The following is a 20517-nucleotide window of genomic DNA, read 5'->3' on the forward strand; positions in this document are numbered from 1 at the left end:
TATTGTGGTTTTGATGTTCTTGACATCAAATGGGCACTCTGAGGAGTGACAAACTACACACACACACACACACAGACACACACAGCAGCAGCAGCAGCAAGCAAGAAGTAGAACGAGCCAGGGCTAAAGCCGAGTAAAATGCAAATAAACACACAGTGAAACCAGGCAGCCATGAGGACGTGCACATCCAGGGATACCTCTCAAACATACTGGTGAGGAAATGGGTATGAGAGCAAAAGGGAATCCATAAGCAAAAAAAAAAAAAAAAAAAAGCCAGAAGAGGGGCCACATGCCCTGTCAGTGATGATGGTGTCCCGAGGCTGTGAGGATGACAAGCACAGTTCTCTGCAGAGGCGGCCCACAGAGGTGAGAGCCAGGCAAAAATGGTGGGCAGAAGCCCCAGAGGGTCTGTCCAGATGCCATGAAACCTACAAGCGATGCCATGAGGCTGCAGGGAATTTGTTAGGCACATGGAGGGATTTCCAGGCCTGTGTCTGCCCTTATGTCCGTGTTGAGTTACCAGTGTTGACTCACACCCTGGCACCTGGACGGATTTGTGTGGGTAGCCTGGCAATTGTGTAGGTTCCTGTAAATACAAGCAGCCTAGGTCTGACAGGAATTTCCTTACTGCTTTCCTTCAGAATTGATATTAGAAGTAACTTGTTCTCTTTAAAGTGTTCAACCCTAACATGTTCCACTGGGAAAACTCTCTCTTTTTCTGTGGCCAAACACCATCAGGCTTTGTGAATTTTACAGAAGAACCAGAATTGAGGGCCAGACCTCACCCTGGGCAGCCCCAGCCATGTCTTTAAGTGATGGGGCTTGTCTGTGAATTGTCCTTGTTGGAAAGATGGGGGATAGCTTTAGTGCTGGCCACCATTGCTGGTGACGCACAGCCTCATTCAAGGAAGTACATTAAGAACTCAGTGCTTGCGGCCCTCAAAAAGATTCCAATCGGCCGGGCGCGGTGGCTCACGCTTGTAATCCCAGCACTTTGGGAGGCCGAGGCGGGTGGATCATGAGGTCAGGAGATCGGGACCACGGTGAAACCCCGTCTCTACTAAAAATACAAAAAAATTAGCCGGGCGTGGTGGCGGGCGCCTGTAGTCCCAGCTACTCGGAGAGGCTGAGGCAGGAGAATGGCATGAACCCGGGAGGCGGAGCTTGCAATGAGCCGAGATTGCGCCACTGCACTCCAGCCTGGGCGACAAAGCGAGACTCCGTCTCAAAAAAAAAAAAAAAAAAAAAAAGATTCCAATCTCTTTTTGGAGGAACTGGTTAAACCTATTATAATCTAATCAGACAATGTAATATTTTGCCCCTATGGAAAATCCTGCTTTTGAAGCCTTCTTATTGACATTGGAAAATGCAAATGTTACATCCACTGAAATAACATTTAGCATGAGGGCCAAGCAGAAGCACAAACAAGTCACAAGTCACATAAGAACCTGCTGGGAAGAACTCTGGCAGTATAAACTGTTTTCTAAACCATAGCTGACTGGTTTGCTTTTCAGACCTCGTGAGCCAGAGATGTTCCCAGAATCACATAGTGCAGGAGCCTTGGTCCTGGAAAACTGTCAGGTGGTCAGCAGTGAGTGATGAGTGATGTGATCATAGTGGCGTTTCCCAGCCAGGCCTTGTGCAGGGGCCACGCCTTCCCACCTCCTCACACACCCTGGTTCCAAAGTCATCCTGGGAGCACAGTCTCTGAACCCTTATCTAAGGATTAAAGAATAGCAGAAAAACCAGACATTTAGGGGCATTTGGACATTTAAAAGAGCCCAAGAAATCCAAGCGGCCTGTGTGACCTTCATTTTTACCCCATGAGAGAGACGCAGGAACTTGGGTGCTGTGCTGTCCCCGAGGCTATGGGATAACCCCCCACCTCACAGGAGTAGGGGTGCACTGTGTGCAGTTGCACTCGGCCCCTCCACCTCCTGCTCCAGGACACCTTCATTCAATAGGGCTAAGATTTTTTTTTTTTAATGTTCATAAAGCCTCTTAATCCTGAGAACGGCTTAACTGTGCATTGAGTTCCAGAGAACAGGCTAAAATGTCTATACAATATGAGTCCAATTATATTTATGGCTAAGCGTCCAAATATACCTAGAAAAAAAACTTAGAAGGAAATGGGCCAACATCTTAACACCTTCCCTCCCACCTTCCCCCACACACAAATGTGATGGTTTTAAGGAAAGTTAAAATGTTTCCTTAAAAACAGCTTTATTGAGATATAATTGATACTGAACTTTGCTTTAAGCAAACAAAAAATGAACATTAAGGCTGGGCGAGGTGGCTCACGCCTGTAATCCCAACACTTTGGGAGGCTGAGGTGGGCAGATCATGAGGTCAGGAGATTGAGACCATCCTAGCTAACACGGTGAAACCCCATCTCTACTAAAAATACAAAAAATTAGCCGGGAATGGTGGCGGGCACCTGTAATCCCAGCTACTTGGGAGGCTGAGGCAGGAGAATGGCGTGAGCCTGGGAGGTGGAGCTTGCAGTGAGCCAAGATCGTGCCACTGCACTCCAGCCTGGGTGACAGAGTGAGACTCCGTCTCAAAAAAAAAAAAAAAAAAAAAAAAAAAGAACATTAAGATTTATTTTTTAAGATTTAGGGTATAAGAAAATGAAATAAAAGACATCCAGATTGTAAAGGATGAAGAAAAACTACATTTGCAGATGATATGATCTTATATATAGAAAATCCTAAGGAATCCATGAAAAAACTATTAGAACTAATAACCAAATTCTGCAAAATTGCAGGATACAATAACAATTCATGTACAAATCAATTGTATTTCTTTCTCTTTTCTTTTTGAGATGGAGTCTCACTCTATCACCCAGGCTGGAGTGCAGTGGTATGAGCTCAGTTCACTGCAACCTCTGCCTCCTGGGTTCAAGTGATTCTCCTGTCTCAGCCTCCCGAGTAGCTGGGACTACAGGCACCCACCACCACACCTGGCTAATTTTTGTATTTTTAGTAGAGACAGGGTTTCACCATGTTGGTCAGGCTGGTCTTGAACTCCTGACCTCAGGTGATCCACCCACCTCGGCCTCCCAAAGTATTGGGATTACAGGCATTAGCCACTGCACCCAGCCAAATCAATTGTATTTCTATACACTGGCAATGAACAATCCAAAAATGAAATTAAGAAAACAATTCCATTTATTAATATAATAAAAAAGAATAAAATACTTAGGAAATTAATAAAAAGAAGTACAAAACTTATACTCTATAAACTATGAAACACTGTTGAAAAATGTTAGATGATGTAAAAAAATGGACAGACATCTCATGTTCATGGATCAGAAGACTAAATATTGTTAAGATGGCAATATTCCCCAAACTGATCTACAGATTTAACAGAATCACTGTCAGCACACACCACCACCCCCTGCCCCCAACTGTTGGCTTCTTTGCAAAAATGGGCAAATTAGTTCTAATATTCACACAGAAACTCAAGACACCTAGAATAGCCAAAGTGATACAGTAATCAAGACAGTGTGGTACTGGCATTAAGATAGACATATAGATCAGTAGAATAGAACCGAGCATCCAGAAATCCTTACATTTACAGTCAACTGATGTTCAGCAAAAGTGCCAAAATAATTCAATCAGAGAAAAGAAGAGTCTTTTCAACAAATGGTGCTGGGACTAGATATCCACATGCAAAAGAATGAACTTGGACTCCTAATTTACTAAAAATGGATCAAAGACCTAAATTTAAGAGATAAAAAACTCTTAGAAGAAAACACAAGGGTGAATCTTCATTACCTCAAATTGGACAATGGCTTGTGAGATGAGACACCAAAACCATGAACAACAACAACAACAAAATAAATAGAAATTCATCAAAATTAAAAATTCTGTGCTACAGAGGACGTTATCCAGAAAGTGAAAGACAACACACACAATGGGAGAAAATATCTGCAAATCATGTATTTGTTAAAGAACTTGTATTCTAGAATATATAGAACTCTTACAACTCAACAATAAGACAAATAACCCAATTAAAAAGTGGGCAAAGAATCTCAATAGACATTTGTCCAGATATACAACCACATGAAAAGATGTTCAACACGACCATCAAAGAAATGCAAATCAAAACCACAATGAGATACTATTTTACATCCACTGTATTAGTCCATTTTCATGCTGCTGATAAAGACATATCCGAAACTGGACAATTTACAAAAGAAAGAGGTTTAATGACTTATAGTTCCACATGGCTGGGGAGGCCTCACAATCACAGCAGAAGGCAAGGAGAAGCAAATCACATCTTAGGTGGATGGTGCCAGGCAAAGAGAGATATTGGGCAGGGAAACTTATACCATCAGATTTCGTGAGACTTATTTGCTATCACGAGAACAGCACGGGGAAGACCTGCCCCCGTGATTCAATTACCTCCCACCAGGTCCCTCCCACAACACATGGGAATTCAAGATGAGATGTAGGTGGGGACACAGCCAAACCATATCATCCACTATGATGGCTTTCATCAAAAAAGCAGATAAGTGTTAGTGAGAATGTGGAGGAAGCAAAAGTTCCATACGTTGCTGATGGGAATGTAGAATGGTGGATCTACTTTGGGAAACAGTCTGGCAGTTCCTTCAAAAGGTAAACACAGGGTTATCATTTGACCCAGCAATTCCATTTGTTAAAAATAAACTGAGGGCTGGGGCGCAGTGGCTCATGCCTCTAATCCCAGCACTCTGGGAGGCTAAGGCAGGAGGATTACTTGAGCTCAGGAGTTTGAGACCAGAATGGGTGACATGGCGAAATCCTGTCTCTACAAAAATACAAAAAAAAAGTAAAGTAACCAGGCATGGTGGCATGAACCTGTGGTTCCAGGTTGGAGGATTGCTTGAGCCTGGGAGGCAGAGGCTGCAATGAGCTGAGATCATGCCACTGCACTCCATCTTAGGTGACTGAGTGAAACTGTGTCTAAACAAATAAATAACTAAAAATAAACTGAGGCACATCAAAATTTTCATGAGTTTATTTGAGCATTCAGTGATTCATGAATTCAGCAGTACCCGACCACAAGCAGTTCAGTGAAGGCGTGCAAGAGGAAACTTTTATAAGGTGTTTGTGGAAGCAAGACAAAGAAAATATTTGATTAGTTACGGTGGAAAGTCCTTAGTTAGAGGTTAGTTGGTGGCTTCTGATTGGTTAAGCTTTAGTTTCATTTACTGTTTACATTGAATTGGGTTTTGGTTTGCTTACATAGGAACCCAATGTGCCGGAGCTGTCTCAGCCTAATAGCCTCCTAAGTAACTATTTTAACACATTCCTAGGCGTATACCCAAGAGAACTGAAAGCACGTGTTTACACATAAACTTGCCTGTGAATATTTATATCTGCATTATTCATAATAGCCTAAAGGTGGAAAGAACCTAGTGTCCATCAACTGATGGCTAAACAAAATGTAATATGTCAGCACAACGGCGTCTTATTTGTCATAAAAAGGAATGAAGCACCAATACATGCCACAACATGGATGAAACTTAAAAACATTATGCTAAGTGAAAGAAGCCAGTCACAAAAGACCACATATTCTATGATTCCATTTACAGGAAATGTCCAGAATAGACAAATCTATGAAGATGGAAAGAAGATTAGTGGTTGCCTAGGACTGGGAGGTGGGGTGAGGAGATTGAGGAGTGATAGCTAAAGAATGTATACAAAGTTACTTTGGGGGATTATAAAAATATACTACATTGATTGTGGTGATGGTCACACAATTCTGTAAATATACTAAAAACCATTGAATCGCACACTTAAAATTGATGAATTGTAAAGTATGTGATATCTCGATAAAACTATTACAAAAAATTTAGGTACTAATTACTTTGGAAAAGAGTCATTACTTCAAAATAATTCACAACACTATTTCCTTAACTATCAAACTTAAAGATTTCATTTAATACTATGGTTCAATTCCAAGGACATGTAAGATCTCTATGAGGAAAACTAAAAAACACTGCTGAAAGAAATCATAGATGACACAAACAAAGGGAAGCACATTCCGTGCTCGTGATTGTGAAAATGACCATACTGCCCAAAGCAATCTACAGAATCAATGCAATTCCATCAAAATACCATCACCATTCTTTACAGAACTAGAAACATCCTAAAATGCATATGGAACCAAAAAAAACCCACATAGCCAAAGCAATACTAAGCAGAAAGAACAAATCTGGAGGCATCACACTACCCAACTTCAAGTTGTACTACAAGGCTATAGTTACCAAAACAGCATGGTATTGGTATAAAAATAGGCACATAGACCAATGGAACAGAATAGAGAACCCAGAAATAAAGCCAAATACAAACAGTCAACTGATCTTCAACAAGCCACACAAAACATAAATTGGGGAAAGAACACCCTATTAAATAAATGGTGCTGAGAAAACTGGGTAGCTAAGAATGAAACTGGATCCTCGTCTTCACCTTATACAAAAGTCAGCCCAAGATGGATCAAAGACTTAAATCCAAGACCTGAAACCATAAAAACTCTAGAAGATAACATAGGGAAAACTCTTCTGGACATTGATTTAGGCAAAAGAATCATGGCTAAGACCCCAAGAGCAAACGGAACAAAAATAAATAAATGGGACCTAATTAAACTAAAAAGCTTCTGCACCACAAAAGAAATAATCAGCAGAGTAAACAGACAACCCACAGGGTGGGAGAAAATATTTGCCAACTATGCATCTGACAAAGGACTAGTATCCAGAATCTACAAGGAACTCAAACAAATCAGCAGGAAAAAAAAATAATCCCATCAACCAGTGGGCAAAGAACATGAATAGACAATTCTCAAAAGAAGATATACGGACAGCCAACAAACATACGAAAAAATGCTCAACATCACTAATCACCAGGGAAATTCAAACTAAAACCACAATGAAATACCACCATACTCCACTATAATTTAACAGTCAAAAAACAGTAGATGTTGACACGGTAATGGTGAAAAGGGAACACTTTTTTTTTTTTTTTTTGAGACAGAGTCTTGCCCTCTGGCCCAGGCTGGAGTGCAATGGCATGATCTCAGCTCACTGCAACCTCTGCCTCCCGGGTTCAAGCAATTCTCCTGCCTCAGCCTCCCCAGTAGCTGGGATTACAGGTGCGTGCCACCATGCCTGGCTAATTTTTTATATTTTTAGTAGAGAGTGGGTTTCACCATGTTGGCAAGGCTGGTCTGGAACTCCTGACCTCAAGTGATCCTCTGGCCTTGGCCTTCCAAAGTGCTGGGATTACAGGTGTGAGCCACTGTGCCCGGCCGAAAAGGGAACACTTTTACACTGCCGGTGGGAATGTAAACTAGTACAACCACTATGGAAAACAGTATGGAGATTCCTTAAAGAACTAAAAGTGGAAAGCCATTTGATCCAGCAATTCCTACTACTGGGTATCAATCCAAAGGAAAGTAAGTCATTATATGAAAAAGACACATGCCAATGCCTGTTTATAGCAACACAATTCACAATTGCAAAGATACGGAACCAACCTAAGTGCCCATCAACCAATGAGCAGATAAAGAAAATGTGGAATATATACACCATGGAATAAAACTTGGCCATAAAAAGGAACAAAACAATGTCTTTTGCAGCAACTTTGATGGAGCTAGAGGCCAAGTTATTCTAAGTGAAGTAACTCAGGAATGGAAAACCAAATATCGTATGTTTTCACCTGTAAGTGGGAGCTAAGCTATGAGGATGTAAAGGCATAAGAATGATATAATGAACTTTAGGACTCAGGGGGAAGGGAGAGAAGAGGGTGAGGGATAAAAGAGTACACTTTGGGCACAGTGTACACTGCTCAGGTGATGGGTGCACTCCATGTATGAAGAGAAAATAAAAGAAAAAGTATACTCATATACTCTTTCATCAATGCCATCTTCTAAGAAGAATGCCATACCCTCTAGGAAAAGAATGTCAGGTGTATGTGTGTAAAGAACATATTTTGGCAATTGTTTCAATGCAGCTCCTCAGGTTAGATCCACGCTCTTGGCAGTCTTCCTCCCTGTCAAGCCTTGAGCAGTACACAGGGGCCTGGCTGAGCTTGCGGCCACTGAGAGTGGGCTGAGACCTCAGTCCTGGTGACAAGTGAAACCAGACAGAGCCTGGCTTGAGGGCTTCCTGAAAACTCATTCCAGGTGGGCATGTGGCTCACACCTGTAATCCTACCACTTTGGGAAGCCAAGGTGGGTGGATCACTTGAGGTCAGGAGTTCAAGACCAACCTAGCCAATACAGTGAAACCCCATCTCTACTAAAAATACAAAAATTAGTTGGGCATGGTGGCACGCTCCTGTAATCCCAGCTACCTGGGAGGCCGAGGCAGGAGAATCACTTGAACCCAGGAGGCAGAGGTTGCTCTAGCCTGGGCAATAGAGTGAGACTCTGTCTATAAAAAAACAAAAACAAAACCAAAAAAAACCTAATTCCACTCCTGGTCTGCTTTATGCTTCTCCTGGGATGTTGACAGGAAGTTGCCAAGTCTAAGTAAACAATGAACCAAATATATTTGTACAGAAATGTAGGGAGGAGGTGAACCACAGGGCTGGGCCTGCCTTGGGAGTCCAACACAACGAACTCATGGCTCATGAGTGTATTGTAAGAAAGAAATAGATCAGCCACGGTCCAGAACTGCAGCATGGGAAGACAAGCCATTCAGACTTATGAATAATCACTGTTCACTGGCTTATCATCACATCCACTCTAGAACACAGGACTCTTCAGGGATGTAGTTTAAGTTCCCTACAATTGGGGTCAAAGGTCACACCTTTACAATGGGGAGACTTCTATTCCCCATTCATGGAGCCTGAGTGGGTTTTACTTGTTTGTATTTTTAGAAAAAGAAGCAAAGCTGTATATTCCTCCTTAAATTTAATCTTAAATTTCTTTCTGCCTAGCTTGTTCACAGATGCTTTTTCATGAGACTGTTTTAGATATTTGCATATATCACACACATATATACACATATCTGACATTCCATTCACAGTGGGACGTTTTCCATCAGTGCCTTTCCTGGGCGCTGATGAATTCAGAATTGCACTTAAGAGAGTAGATAAAATTCCGAATCCCCGATTGGCCTGAATTCACATTAAGGCAGCCATGCTAAGTCTGTGAGCACAATGAATGTCTTCTGAATCTTAGAATTCCAGAGACCTGAATTCTTATAATAGACTCCCTCCCTGACTACCATTTTCCAGCAACCAGACTCAAGAGTTCTCAGCTAGAAAGAGGGCTGATCATACCTGCGCAGCCATCCTCACAGATCTGGGGAGGTCATGAATATGAAAGTGCTTTGTGAGCTGCCCAGACAGACCTGGGTTTGAAGTTTGTATCCACTTTTTTTTTTTCTTTTGAGACGGAGTTTTGCTCTTGTCACCCAGGCTGGAGTGCAGTGGCACGATCTTGGCTCACTGCAACCTCCACCTCCTGGGTTCAAGCAATTCTCCTGGCTCAGCCTCCTGAGTAGCTGGGATTACAAGTGCCCGCCCCGACGCCCGGCTAATTTTTGTATTTTTAGTAGAAACGGGGTTTCGCCATGTTGGGCAGGCTGGTCCCCAACTCCTGACCTCAGGTGATCCACCCACTTTGGCCTCCCAAAGTGCTGGGATTACAGGCATGAGCCACTGCGCCCGGCTATTTCCACCATTTATTGACGGGGGGGACCTTGGAAAATTTGCTTCACATCTTTGATCCTTAGATCTTTTATCTGTAAAGATGGACACTAGTATCTGCCCACAGATGAACTATACAGATTAAATGGGATCAATGTATTTAAACAGCATGAGGTGAGTGCTCAATAAATGGTAGCTATTGTTATTGCTATTACACTGGCATTTACAGCAGTTCCATCAATAATCTCACCAGTTTTATCAGCCTCATCCATATGCTTGGAACAATAAAGAAGATATTTTTGGAGTAGAGGATGGGAAAGTTTGGAAAATGTGGAGAAGGACACGTCATGGGTACGGGGAAAGTTAGGAGGAAATGGCCTTTCTGAAATGAAGGGCTGTGGAGAGTAGAAAACTGGGGCCAAGGAGTCAGGAGGTGCCAGACAGTGAATGCTTCTGAAAGCTGGATTAAGACCTTTGATCTTAGTCCTGAAAGCATCAGCCTCTGTGACTGTTTTTAGTGCTAGCCAGAATGACTGGAGGTCTCTCTGGTTACCCAGACCCTGGTGCCAGGTCCTCACAGCAGCAGAGCTTCTGAGCAAATAGGGCAGTGGGTGGGGCCCACGGTGGAGAGGGGTCCCAGTTGGGTCTCCTCACTTTGCCAAGGGCTGTCATGATCAGTGCCAGGGGTCACTGGCTCCCTGTGGCCATAGCACTAGCTGGACTCATTCAGGCGTCAGGCCCTCAGGCATGGCCTAATATCCTGACTATGTTTTTATTTTTAAATTATTTTTTTAAAAAGTAATAAATGATTATTAGTGTAGAAAATCTGGAAAATTCTTCAAATGGCAAAGAAGAAAATAAAAACAGTAATTTCATGTTTTAGTTCTAACTACTGCCTTTTTGGATGTACACAATTTTAAAAAACAGTTTTGTAATCCACTTTTTTTTATTATGATAGAGCATAAACATTTTCTCAAGCCATAAATATTCCTATACAATCAGGCTATAATCGATCACATAGGCTAAATGAGTTAATACATGTATAGCTCTTAAATCAATGAATGGCACATGGTAAGCACTCAGTATATCTTAGCAATTATTATACTAGGGATATGTATTTAAACCACATGTATAATTAAATCAGCCCTTTATCACTGGACTTGAGGATGGTTTTCACTTTTTCATTTATATAGTAATGCTCCAGTGTGCATCTTTGTGAACAAATATGTGCTCATGTCTCTGATGACTTCCTCAGGGTGTATTACTAGTAGAATGGCTGGGTCACAGAATATGCAATTTTTTTTATTATCAATATGGTTTCCTAAGTACCTTTACCATTTATATGTGCTCTCGGATATTAAAAAATTTTGTTTTCTCTCCTGACGAGTCTGGGTTTGGAATTGGTTTCCCTCCTGAGAGAGGAGTTCTGCAGCTGAAAACAAAAAAACATGATTGCTCCATTTCATGACAGCAGCTGCAAGGTATGACCACAGAGGCTTAAAGAAAAGCTCAGAACAGCTGTGCCATGTAACCAGTTAGGAGGTTTTGGGTAAGGTAACTGACTTTTCTGCATCTTAATTTCTTGACCTGTAGAATGGTTTTAACAACACCTGCATCCCTTAAAGCTGATGAGAGGATTAAATGAGAATTCTAAATCTCTTCCAACAGTGTTCAACACAAAATAAGGGTTCCTACATGACAATACTCATTAGTAGACACATAAACTGTACAATCACAGTACAGTAGCATGGCAGCAATAGCCATACCAGCCAGAACTGAAAAGCCCAGCCACAACCCTTACCACTGCCTCCTCTAACGGCATTAGCCAAATGGAGACAATATCGGGGTGCAGTGGGCTGGTCCTTTCCCCCTACCCCAGCAATCTGGACAAGAATACTAGTCTTCATCTTTCCCCTACCTCTTCCGCTGGCCACAGTGGGAGACATCCAAAACCTCACAAGTTTACCGTCCCCCTCCCCACTAGCCATGGAAGTGACAGAGACCTAAGCCTGGACGGCCTGAGGCCTAGCTCACCCTTGGGAAGCGGGGAGGAGGTCCTGATCTGCCAGCAGTGGGCCTGATCTGCCAAAGGTGAGCCTAATCCATGAGAAGCCAGCACTATACTGTATTTGGAAATGAGGTGATTCTCCAGAAAGAGGCCTGACCCAGCGGAAGTGGGCCTAACCCATGGGAAGTAAGCTTGATCCTGTCGGAAGCTGACTTGGCCAGCCAGAAGTGAGGATGAACCTTAATTGGCAAGGTTGGGATGAGAGGGCCTAATCCTTCTCAGGGTCCTCCTGCTTTCTGCCAGATGCAGTGCAGTTTCTTACCTTTTTTTTTTTTTGAAATAATATATATATATATATATATATATATATATTCTGAGACGGAGTCTTACTCTGTCGCCCAGACTGGAGTGCAGTGGCGCAATCTCAGCTCACTGCAACCTCTGCCTCCCGGTACAAGCGATTCTCCTGCCTCAGTCTCCTGAGTAGCTGGGATTACAGGTGTGTGCCACCAGGCCCGGCTAATTTTTGTATTTTTAGTAGAGATGGCTGGGCATGGTGGCTCAAGCCTGTAATCCCAGCACTTTGGGAGGCCGAGGTGAGCAGATCACGAGGTCAGGAGATTGAGACCATCCTGGCTAACATGATGTAACTAAAAATACAAAAAAAATTAGCCAGGCATGGTAGTGGGCACCTGTAGTCCCAGCTACTTGGGAGGCTGAGGCAGGAGAATGGCGTGAACCCAGGAGGCGGAGCTTGCAGTGAGCCGAGATCGCGCCACGGCACTCCAGCCTGGGCAAGAGCGAGATTCCGCCTCAAAAAAAAAAAAAAAAAAGAAAAGAAAAAGAGACGGAGGTTTCAACATGTTGATCAGGCTGGTCTCAAACACCTGACCTTGCCATCTGCCTGCCTCAGCCTCTCAAAGTGCTGGGATTACAGGCGTGAGCCACCACGCCCGGCAGGGCTAGGCATTTCTTCAGGTAAGTCCTCTCCCAGGTTCCCATTACCCTAGTTCCAGGCCAAGAAGGCTAGAAGTGACCAGGGAAGCAATGGGCCGTGAGCTGGTGGCCCTGTGGGCAGTACCCCGCCCTGCCCTGGGCCCTAAATTTGGATGTTGGGGGAGTCCCAGCCCAAGCCCATTTCTGTTCTATCTCCATTGTCTCTTTGGACTTCCTCTTTCTTTTTTCCTTTTTCTCTCTCTTTCTTTCTCCTTCCTTCCTTCCTTCCTTCCTTCCTTCCTTCCTTCCTTCCTTCCTTCCTTCCTTCTTCTTCTCTTTCTTCTTTCTTTCTTCTTTCTTTCTCTTTCTTCTTTCTTTCCTTCCTTTCTTCTTCCTTCTTTCTTCTTTCTTTCTTTCTTTCTTTCTTCTTTCCTTTCTTTCTTTCCTGTGTCTCGCTACATCACCCAGGCTAGAATGCAGTGGGGCAATCTCAGCTCACTGCAACCTCTGCCTCCCAGGTTCAAGCGATTCTCCTGCCTCAGCCTCCTGAGTAGCTGGGACTATAGGCATGTGCCACCATACCCAGCCAATTTTTGTATTTTTAGTAGATATGGGGTTTTACCATGTTGGCCAGTCTGGTCTTGAACTCCTGGCTTCAGGTGATCTGTCTGCCTCGGCCTCCCAAAGTGCTGGGATTATAGACATGAGCCACTGCACCTGGCCTGGACTTCCTCTTCTGAGCACCCTGCTGATCTGTCCTGATGATGACTGTTCCTGCAGAGGTCTGAGGGACCCCCCAGTTACCTGGCCCCTGAGATCATCCAGTGCTCCATGAATGAGGACCATCCGGGCCACGGGAAGGAGGTGGACATGTGAGTGAGCACGGGGAGGAGGATCACCCGCCTGGGCTGGGCGAGGGAGGAAGCAGGCAGGGCTGGGTCGGTGCCCCTGGCGCTGGGTAAGTGGCCCTGGGCCCTCGCACATCCAGGTAGAGCACTGGTGTCATCATGTACACGTCGCTGGCCGGCTCCCCGCCCTTCTGGCACCGGAAGCAGATGCTGATGCTGAGGGTGATCATGAGCGGCAACTCTCAGTTTGGCTCGCCCGAGTGGGATGATTACTTCGACACCGTGAAGGACCTGCTGAGAGGCCAGGCCAACTGGCTCCTGGGCTCAGGGCCGCGATGCCAGGCACCCCTGCCCGGGGAGGCCTCGCCTCTCGTGACATGCTGGAGGGGACCTGCCTTGACGTTCTTGGTTCCCCTCTCCTCCCCTCACAGGTCTCCCGATTCCTGTTGGTGCAACCCCAGAGGTGCTGCACAGCAGAAGAGGCCTTGGCACCCCCCTTCTTCCAGCAGTACGTGGTGGAGGAAGTGTGGCACTTCAGCCCCTGGGGGAATTTTAAGGTACGAAGCGTCCCGACTTAGGCCCTGTGGCAGTTGCCGCCAGCTGCCCAAGTGCAAACCTCTAAGTCCTCTCCTCTCCCAGGAGTCCTTACATCCCGTGGGTTTCCAGATTACCCACCCCTCCCCTCCCAGCCGCCCTGTGATGGCTTCAGAGACGGCAGATGTCAGCCCACTGGCTCCGTCCGTGCGGATGCTGGCCAAGTGGGAAGTGGGGGACACTAGGAGGGCCCCGCAGAAGCCACCCAAGGCTTCGTGGCAAACAAGCCCAGAGCGTCCCTGTGCTGGAGGGGCAGGTCCTGGCAGGGGGGTGCTGCAGCCCAGCTTCTCTGCCTGGCCCTGCAGGTGATCGCTCTGACTGCGCTGGCTTCGGTGTGGATCTACTACCAGTACCGCTGGGTGAAGCCGGTGACGCAGGAGATCGTCATGTGAGACCCACCCCTATACCCTCCAGCCTCTGTGCAGACTCATTAATGCCTACGCTTTCCGAATCTATTGCCACTGGGTGAAGAAGGGGCAGCAGCAGAACCGGGCAGCCCTTTTCAAGAACACACCCAAGGCTGTGCTCCTCTCCCTGGCCGAGGAGGACTACTGAGGGGCTGGCCAGTCAGGGAGGGCTGGGGGGCAGGTGGGGAGGGGAAGCCACGGAAATACAAGTCAAAGGGGTGAGACGCGTGCAGACCTCTGCAGAAGGAGCACTTGGCCCTGGCCAGAAACCCCTGGAGCTGAGGCCATGATCCCCTCTCAAAGGCTGTGCACAAGGGAAGCGGGTGTTCCCACCACACAGCAGTATCTGCAGGCTGGGGCAGGCCCTGGGTGGGCAGAGATCACATGTGGCCTGAGAACCAGGAACCCCCTGCTCCTCCACTTCCTAGATGAGCCACCATCTCCATTTCTCTTTAGGGGAGGCCCAGAGTTACTGACACTCAGGCCCTCTTCCCTTAGGGTCACAGGGTGAGGATCAAAGACACAGAAATGTCTAAGATACACAATCACAGGAGATTTTATTGGCCCCATGACATCCAGTGACAGTGTGGGAGCAGGCTACCCTCCAGGGACATGTTTTTGGAGGCATATGGAGAAGGGGGCCCAGGCGAGGTGACTCACACCTGTAATCCCAGCACTTTGGGAGGTCGAGGTGGGAGGACCACTTGAGGCCAGGAGTTCAAGACCAGCCTGGGCGACATAGTGAGATCCCATCAATACAAAAATTCAAAAAATTAGCCAGGCATGGTGATGCACACTTGTAGTCCCAGCCACTCAGGAGGCTGAGGTGGGAGAATTGCTTGAGCCCAGGAGCTCAAGGCTGCAGTGAGCCATGATCACCACTGCACTCTAGCCTGGGCAACAGAGCAAGATCCTGTCTCGGAAAAAAAAAAAAAATGGAAGGGGAAGCTTTTGATATTTGTCTTTCTGGAGTACTATTTGCTTTGTGATTCCCACAATGCACTGTTTCACCTAGTACATTTGGTTCTCCCAGGCCCTTTAAGGACAGAACTGTGTTTTAAATAGTTACAGGCCTGCCTGTTACACAGTGGAAACTAGTTTCAGAGGGACACAAAACGACAGATGAGGCCATGAAGAAAGCATTCTCCTTCCACAGCAACTGGCTGGGAAAACAAACACACAAGTGATCCTCCTGCCTCAACCTCCCTACTAGCTGGGACTACAAGCATGTGCTACCATGAAGGGCTAATTTATTTTTTTTTTTAATTTTTAGTAGAGGTGCGGTCTATGTTGCCCAGGATGGCCTTGAACTCCTGGGCTCAAGTGATCCTCCCACCTCAGACTCCCAAACTGTTGGGATTACAGGCATGAGCCACTGCGTCCAGCCCTTCATCACATATCTAAAAGCAATCATCAGAGGTAGATGTAACGGGTGGTATTGTTATTAACTCCATTTAACAGATGAAAAACACTGAAGCAAATAGAAGTGAAAAACTGGGCTTTTAAAATGGATTTTCAGCCGGGCATGGTGGCTCATGCCTGTAATCCCAAAACTTCGGGAGGCTGAGGCAGACGGATTACCTGACGTCAGGAGTTCGAGACCAGTGTGGACAACATGACAAAACCTGGTCTCTACTAAAAATAGCAAAAGATTAGCAAGGAATGGTGGCACGCACCTGTAATCCCAGCTACTTGGGAGGGTGAGGCAGAAGAATCACTTGAACCCGGGAGCCAGAGGTTGCAGTGAGCTGAGATCACACCATTGCACTCCAGCCTGGGCAACAAGAGCAAAACTCCATCTCAAAAAAAGAAAAAAAGAACCCCATAAATATATACAACCCTCATAAATATATATACCTATTATGTATCCACAAAAATAAAGTATCTAAAAAAAAGAATGTCAAACTGCATTCACCAATGCTGTGATTACATTTTTAATTTTATAAACATATGTCCATATTTTCAGGTCTACTTTTGCAGATCATCATAACAAATGAAGTGTTAGTGGGTTTTGAGAGGATGAAGGATCACTACACCTGACAATTCTCTAACACTTACCATGCGTGTGATGAAATAGCTTTAGATTTTTAAAAAATATTTATTAAGAGACAGGGCCTTGCTCTGTCACCCAGGGTGGTGTACACTAGCACAGTCATGGCTCAAGGCAGACATGCAGTGAATTCCTGGGCTCAAGTGATCCTTCCACCTCAGCCTCTAGTTTTGTTATGTTTTGTAGAGACAGGGTCCTGATATGTTGCCCAGGCTGGTCTCAAACTCCTGGCCTCAAGAGATATCCCACCTTGGCCTCTCAAAGTGCTGGGAGGTTACAGTTGTGTACCACTGTGCCTGGCCTATATGTTTTGAAAATAAAATGTTATTTCCTCCTGGGCTGTCCAACCTGAAATATTATCTTATACAAGATGAGGATATCCTTGGGGAGGTCCAAATCCCAATGATGGGACCAGGAGCAAATCAACATCCAGTAGACTCAATGAGGGAAAATGTTGACATTAGAGTTATATGCAATATTGGTTATGAAAAGCATGTAGTAGCTGGGCGTGGTGGCTCATGCCTGTAATCCCAACACTTTGGGAAGGCAAGGGAGGAGGACTGCTTGAGCCCAGGAGTTTGAGACCACCCTGGGTAACATAGTGAGACCCATTTCTCAAAAAAAAAAAAAAAAAAAAAATAGCCAGGCATGGTGGTACATGCCTCTGGTCCCAGCTACTCAGGAGGCTGAGGTGGGAGAATCACTTAAGTCTGGGAGGTCGAGATAGCAGTGAGCCAAGGTCACACCACTGCACTCCAGACTGGGCAACAGAGCAGGACCCTGTCACGCACAAAAAAGAAAAGTATGTGTTATGGCACTTGACTCTCAGCCCGTGCAACTGCAGCAATGGAGAACCATGGCTGTCACTAAAGAAAACGATGTACACATAAACTATGTAATGAGCAGTTAAAACTCATTTAATATAAAATTTGGAAGGCTGGGCATGGTGGCTCACACCTGTAATCTCAGCACTTTGGAAGGCCAAGGCAGGCAGAAGGTTTGAGGCCAGGAGTCCGAGGCCAGGAGTCCGAGACCATCCTGGCCAACGCAGTGAAACCCCTTTCTACTAAAAATACAAATATTAGCCTGGTGGTGCATGCGTGTGGTCCCACATACTTGGGAGGTAGAGGCATGAGAATTGCTTGAACCCGGGAGGCAATGGTTGTAGTGAGCCGAGATGTCACTACTGTACTCCAACCTGGGTGACACAGTATTCTGGGGTGCTGGAAGCTCTCCCAGATAAATATAGTGCTAAGGCTGGGCTAGGTGGCTCACTCCTGTAAGCCCAGCACTTTGGGAGGCAGAGGCAGGTGGATCACTTGAGCCCAGGAGTTCAAGACCAGCCTGGGCAACATGGCGAAACCCCATCTCTTTTTATAAACTTCTTTTTAAGATGATGATAGATAGATAGATAGATAGATAGATAGATAGATAGATAGATCGATCTAAGTATTAAACAAGTTTGCTACTAGCGTCAGGATGGGCTAGCTCCATGGTAATTGCATCATAATATAACCTCACACTTATTAGGTTAAAGAAAATAAGAAACTTGCACTTCTAGTGATAATGAAATTGATAATTTGGGAGAAATCTCCTGCTGAAGACAATTAGAAAAGCTGGAAAAAATACAAAGTCACCTGCTTGAAGGAATGGGAGAGTGAACCATTACCATGATAGTGAAGAATTACCAGACCATGATTCAGAGGAAATAAGGTCCAGGGAGGCTTAAAAAAAATTTTTTTTTTTCGGAGACAGGATATTTTGCCCAGGTTGGTGTGCAGTGGTGCAATCATAGCTCACTGCAGCCTCCATCTCCCCAGCTCAAGCAATCCTCTTGCCTCAGCGTCTCTAGTAGCTGGGACTACAGATGCTCACCATCATGCCCAGCTAATTTTTGTATTTTTTTGTAGAGATGGGGGTCTCAGTTTGTTACCCAGGCTTGTCTCAAACACCAGGGCTCAAGAGATCCTCCTGTCTCAGCCTCCCAAAGTGCTGGGATTACAGGTGTGAGCCACCACACCCAACCAACATTTTTTTTTTTTTGAGACAGGGTCTCACTAAAAATATTTTAAGTAAAAATTAAAAATGGAGACAAACAGTTAAACACAGGCCAGGCACGGTGGCTCATGCCTGTAATCATAGCACTTTGGGAGGCCAAGACGAGCAGATCACGAGTTCAGGAGATTGAGACCATCCTGGCTAACAATGGTGAAACCCCGTCTCTACTAAAAATACAAAAAAAAAAAATTAGCCAGGCGTGGTGGTGGGCGCCTGTAGTCCCAGCTACTCAGGAGGCTGAGGCAGGAGAGTGGTGTGAACCTGGGAGGCAGAGCTTGCATTGATCTGAGATCATGCCACCGCACTCCAGCCTGGGCAACAGAGCAAGACTTCGTCTCAAAACAAACAAACAAACAAACCAACGGAGTTAAACATAGTTAAAAGAACACCTTAATATTAAAATATAGCAGCAGTAGAATTGACAAACTCAAAGAGTTTAAGTATTTAAATCATGTTAACATTTTTGTATTTTTTGCGAAATGAACCTAGAAGATGCTAACATCTCTCCAGATTTCCCAAGTCTAAAAGATGACAGCAATAACCTCAGCATGACTTATTCCTCAACCAGTCCACCTCTCATTCTCATTCCTCTCCATCCTCTGGTTCCTTCACATTTTCCTCATTGCCTTAGCTCAGACATATGGACCATTCAGTGCAGGGATTCAAATCCCAGATCAACTATGTTCTTAAGCAAGTTACTTGGACTGTCTAAGCCTCGGTGTCTTACTTTATAAATTAAGGCAGAATGTATATTTCATAGGGTTGTTGTAAGAGTATATGGGACAATGAGCATGTGAGTTCTTAATGCTATACTGCTCACTTAATAAATATTGAATAAGGCTGGGCATGGTGATGCAGGCCCGTAATCCCTGCACTTCGAGAGTCTGAAGCGCGTGAATTACTTGAGTCCAGGGTAACATGATAAAACCCCATCTCTATTTCTACATATAAAAAATAAAGAAAAGCTGGGCACGGTGGCTGATGCCTGTAATCTCAGCACTTTGGGAGACTCAGACAGGTGGATCACTTGAGGTCAGGAGTTCAAGGCCAGCCTGACTAACATGGTGAAACCCCATCTCTACTAAAAATACAAAAATTAGCCAGGTGTCATGGTGCGCACCTGTAATCCCAGCTATTCAGAAAGCTGAGGCACGAGAATTTCTTGTACCCGGGAGGTGGAGATTGCACTGAGTGGAGATTGCGCCACTGCACTCTAGCCTGGGTGATAGAATGAGACTGTCTCAAGAAACAAAACAAAACCCAATAAAATGTGTTTCTATTTCCCATTCTGCATAATGAGAATCCGAATACTTAGACCTCATGGGTTACTGTTAGCGCTGAATACAGTAATGGAAAGCGTTTCATCTCCATGTCTGGCCTTCAAAAAATGTTAGTTTCCTTCCACCTTCCTTTCCTTTGCCAGCTTCCTATGTGTGTTTCAAGCAAAGAAGTTTAAATTTTGTTAAAATTGCATGTAACTAATTAGTAATGAAGTAATGTTCATTAGTAATGCACCTAATAATAAAGGTTATTAGTTCTTTAAAAAGGTAGAAAAAAAGAAGGACACTATTTTGATTTCCGTGTTTTATTAGTTTTACCATCTCATAATGCAATAGCAGGGTCTCTAGAAAGTGGGGTGAATAAGAAAAGCAACTTAATTTCTGTGTTGCCCAGTAGACAATCTCCCTGCAATTCTGTAATAACTCCTATACAAATTACTTACTCCTCCAAGGATAGAAGAAACTAACAGGCACCTGCTTTTTTTCTCTAAATCTAACCTATATCCACTCCATCCAAAATTCCATGGCTTAGATCAACTCTGGCCTTCCACTGTCTTGTCCTCTCACTTCCTCCTCCTTTGATCTTACTTTTACAGAAAACTCACCACAATGTGGTGTTGTGAATGAAATATGATATGGAAATGAGCTGTATAGTGTAAATGTCTAGAACACAGCAGAAACACCAAAACCTTCTC

General features: G+C 44.7%; 1 pseudogene; it reads left to right on the forward strand.

Moving 5' to 3' along the window:
* The first annotated feature begins 306 nt into the window (after window positions 1-306).
* LOC115830822 lies at window positions 307-14768 on the forward strand (annotated as a pseudogene).
* Window positions 14769-20517: the final 5749 nt, after the last annotated feature.

The sequence above is a fragment of the Nomascus leucogenys genome, chromosome 17 (assembly GCF_006542625.1).
Source record: "Nomascus leucogenys isolate Asia chromosome 17, Asia_NLE_v1, whole genome shotgun sequence".
Taxonomy (NCBI): domain Eukaryota; kingdom Metazoa; phylum Chordata; class Mammalia; order Primates; family Hylobatidae; genus Nomascus; species Nomascus leucogenys.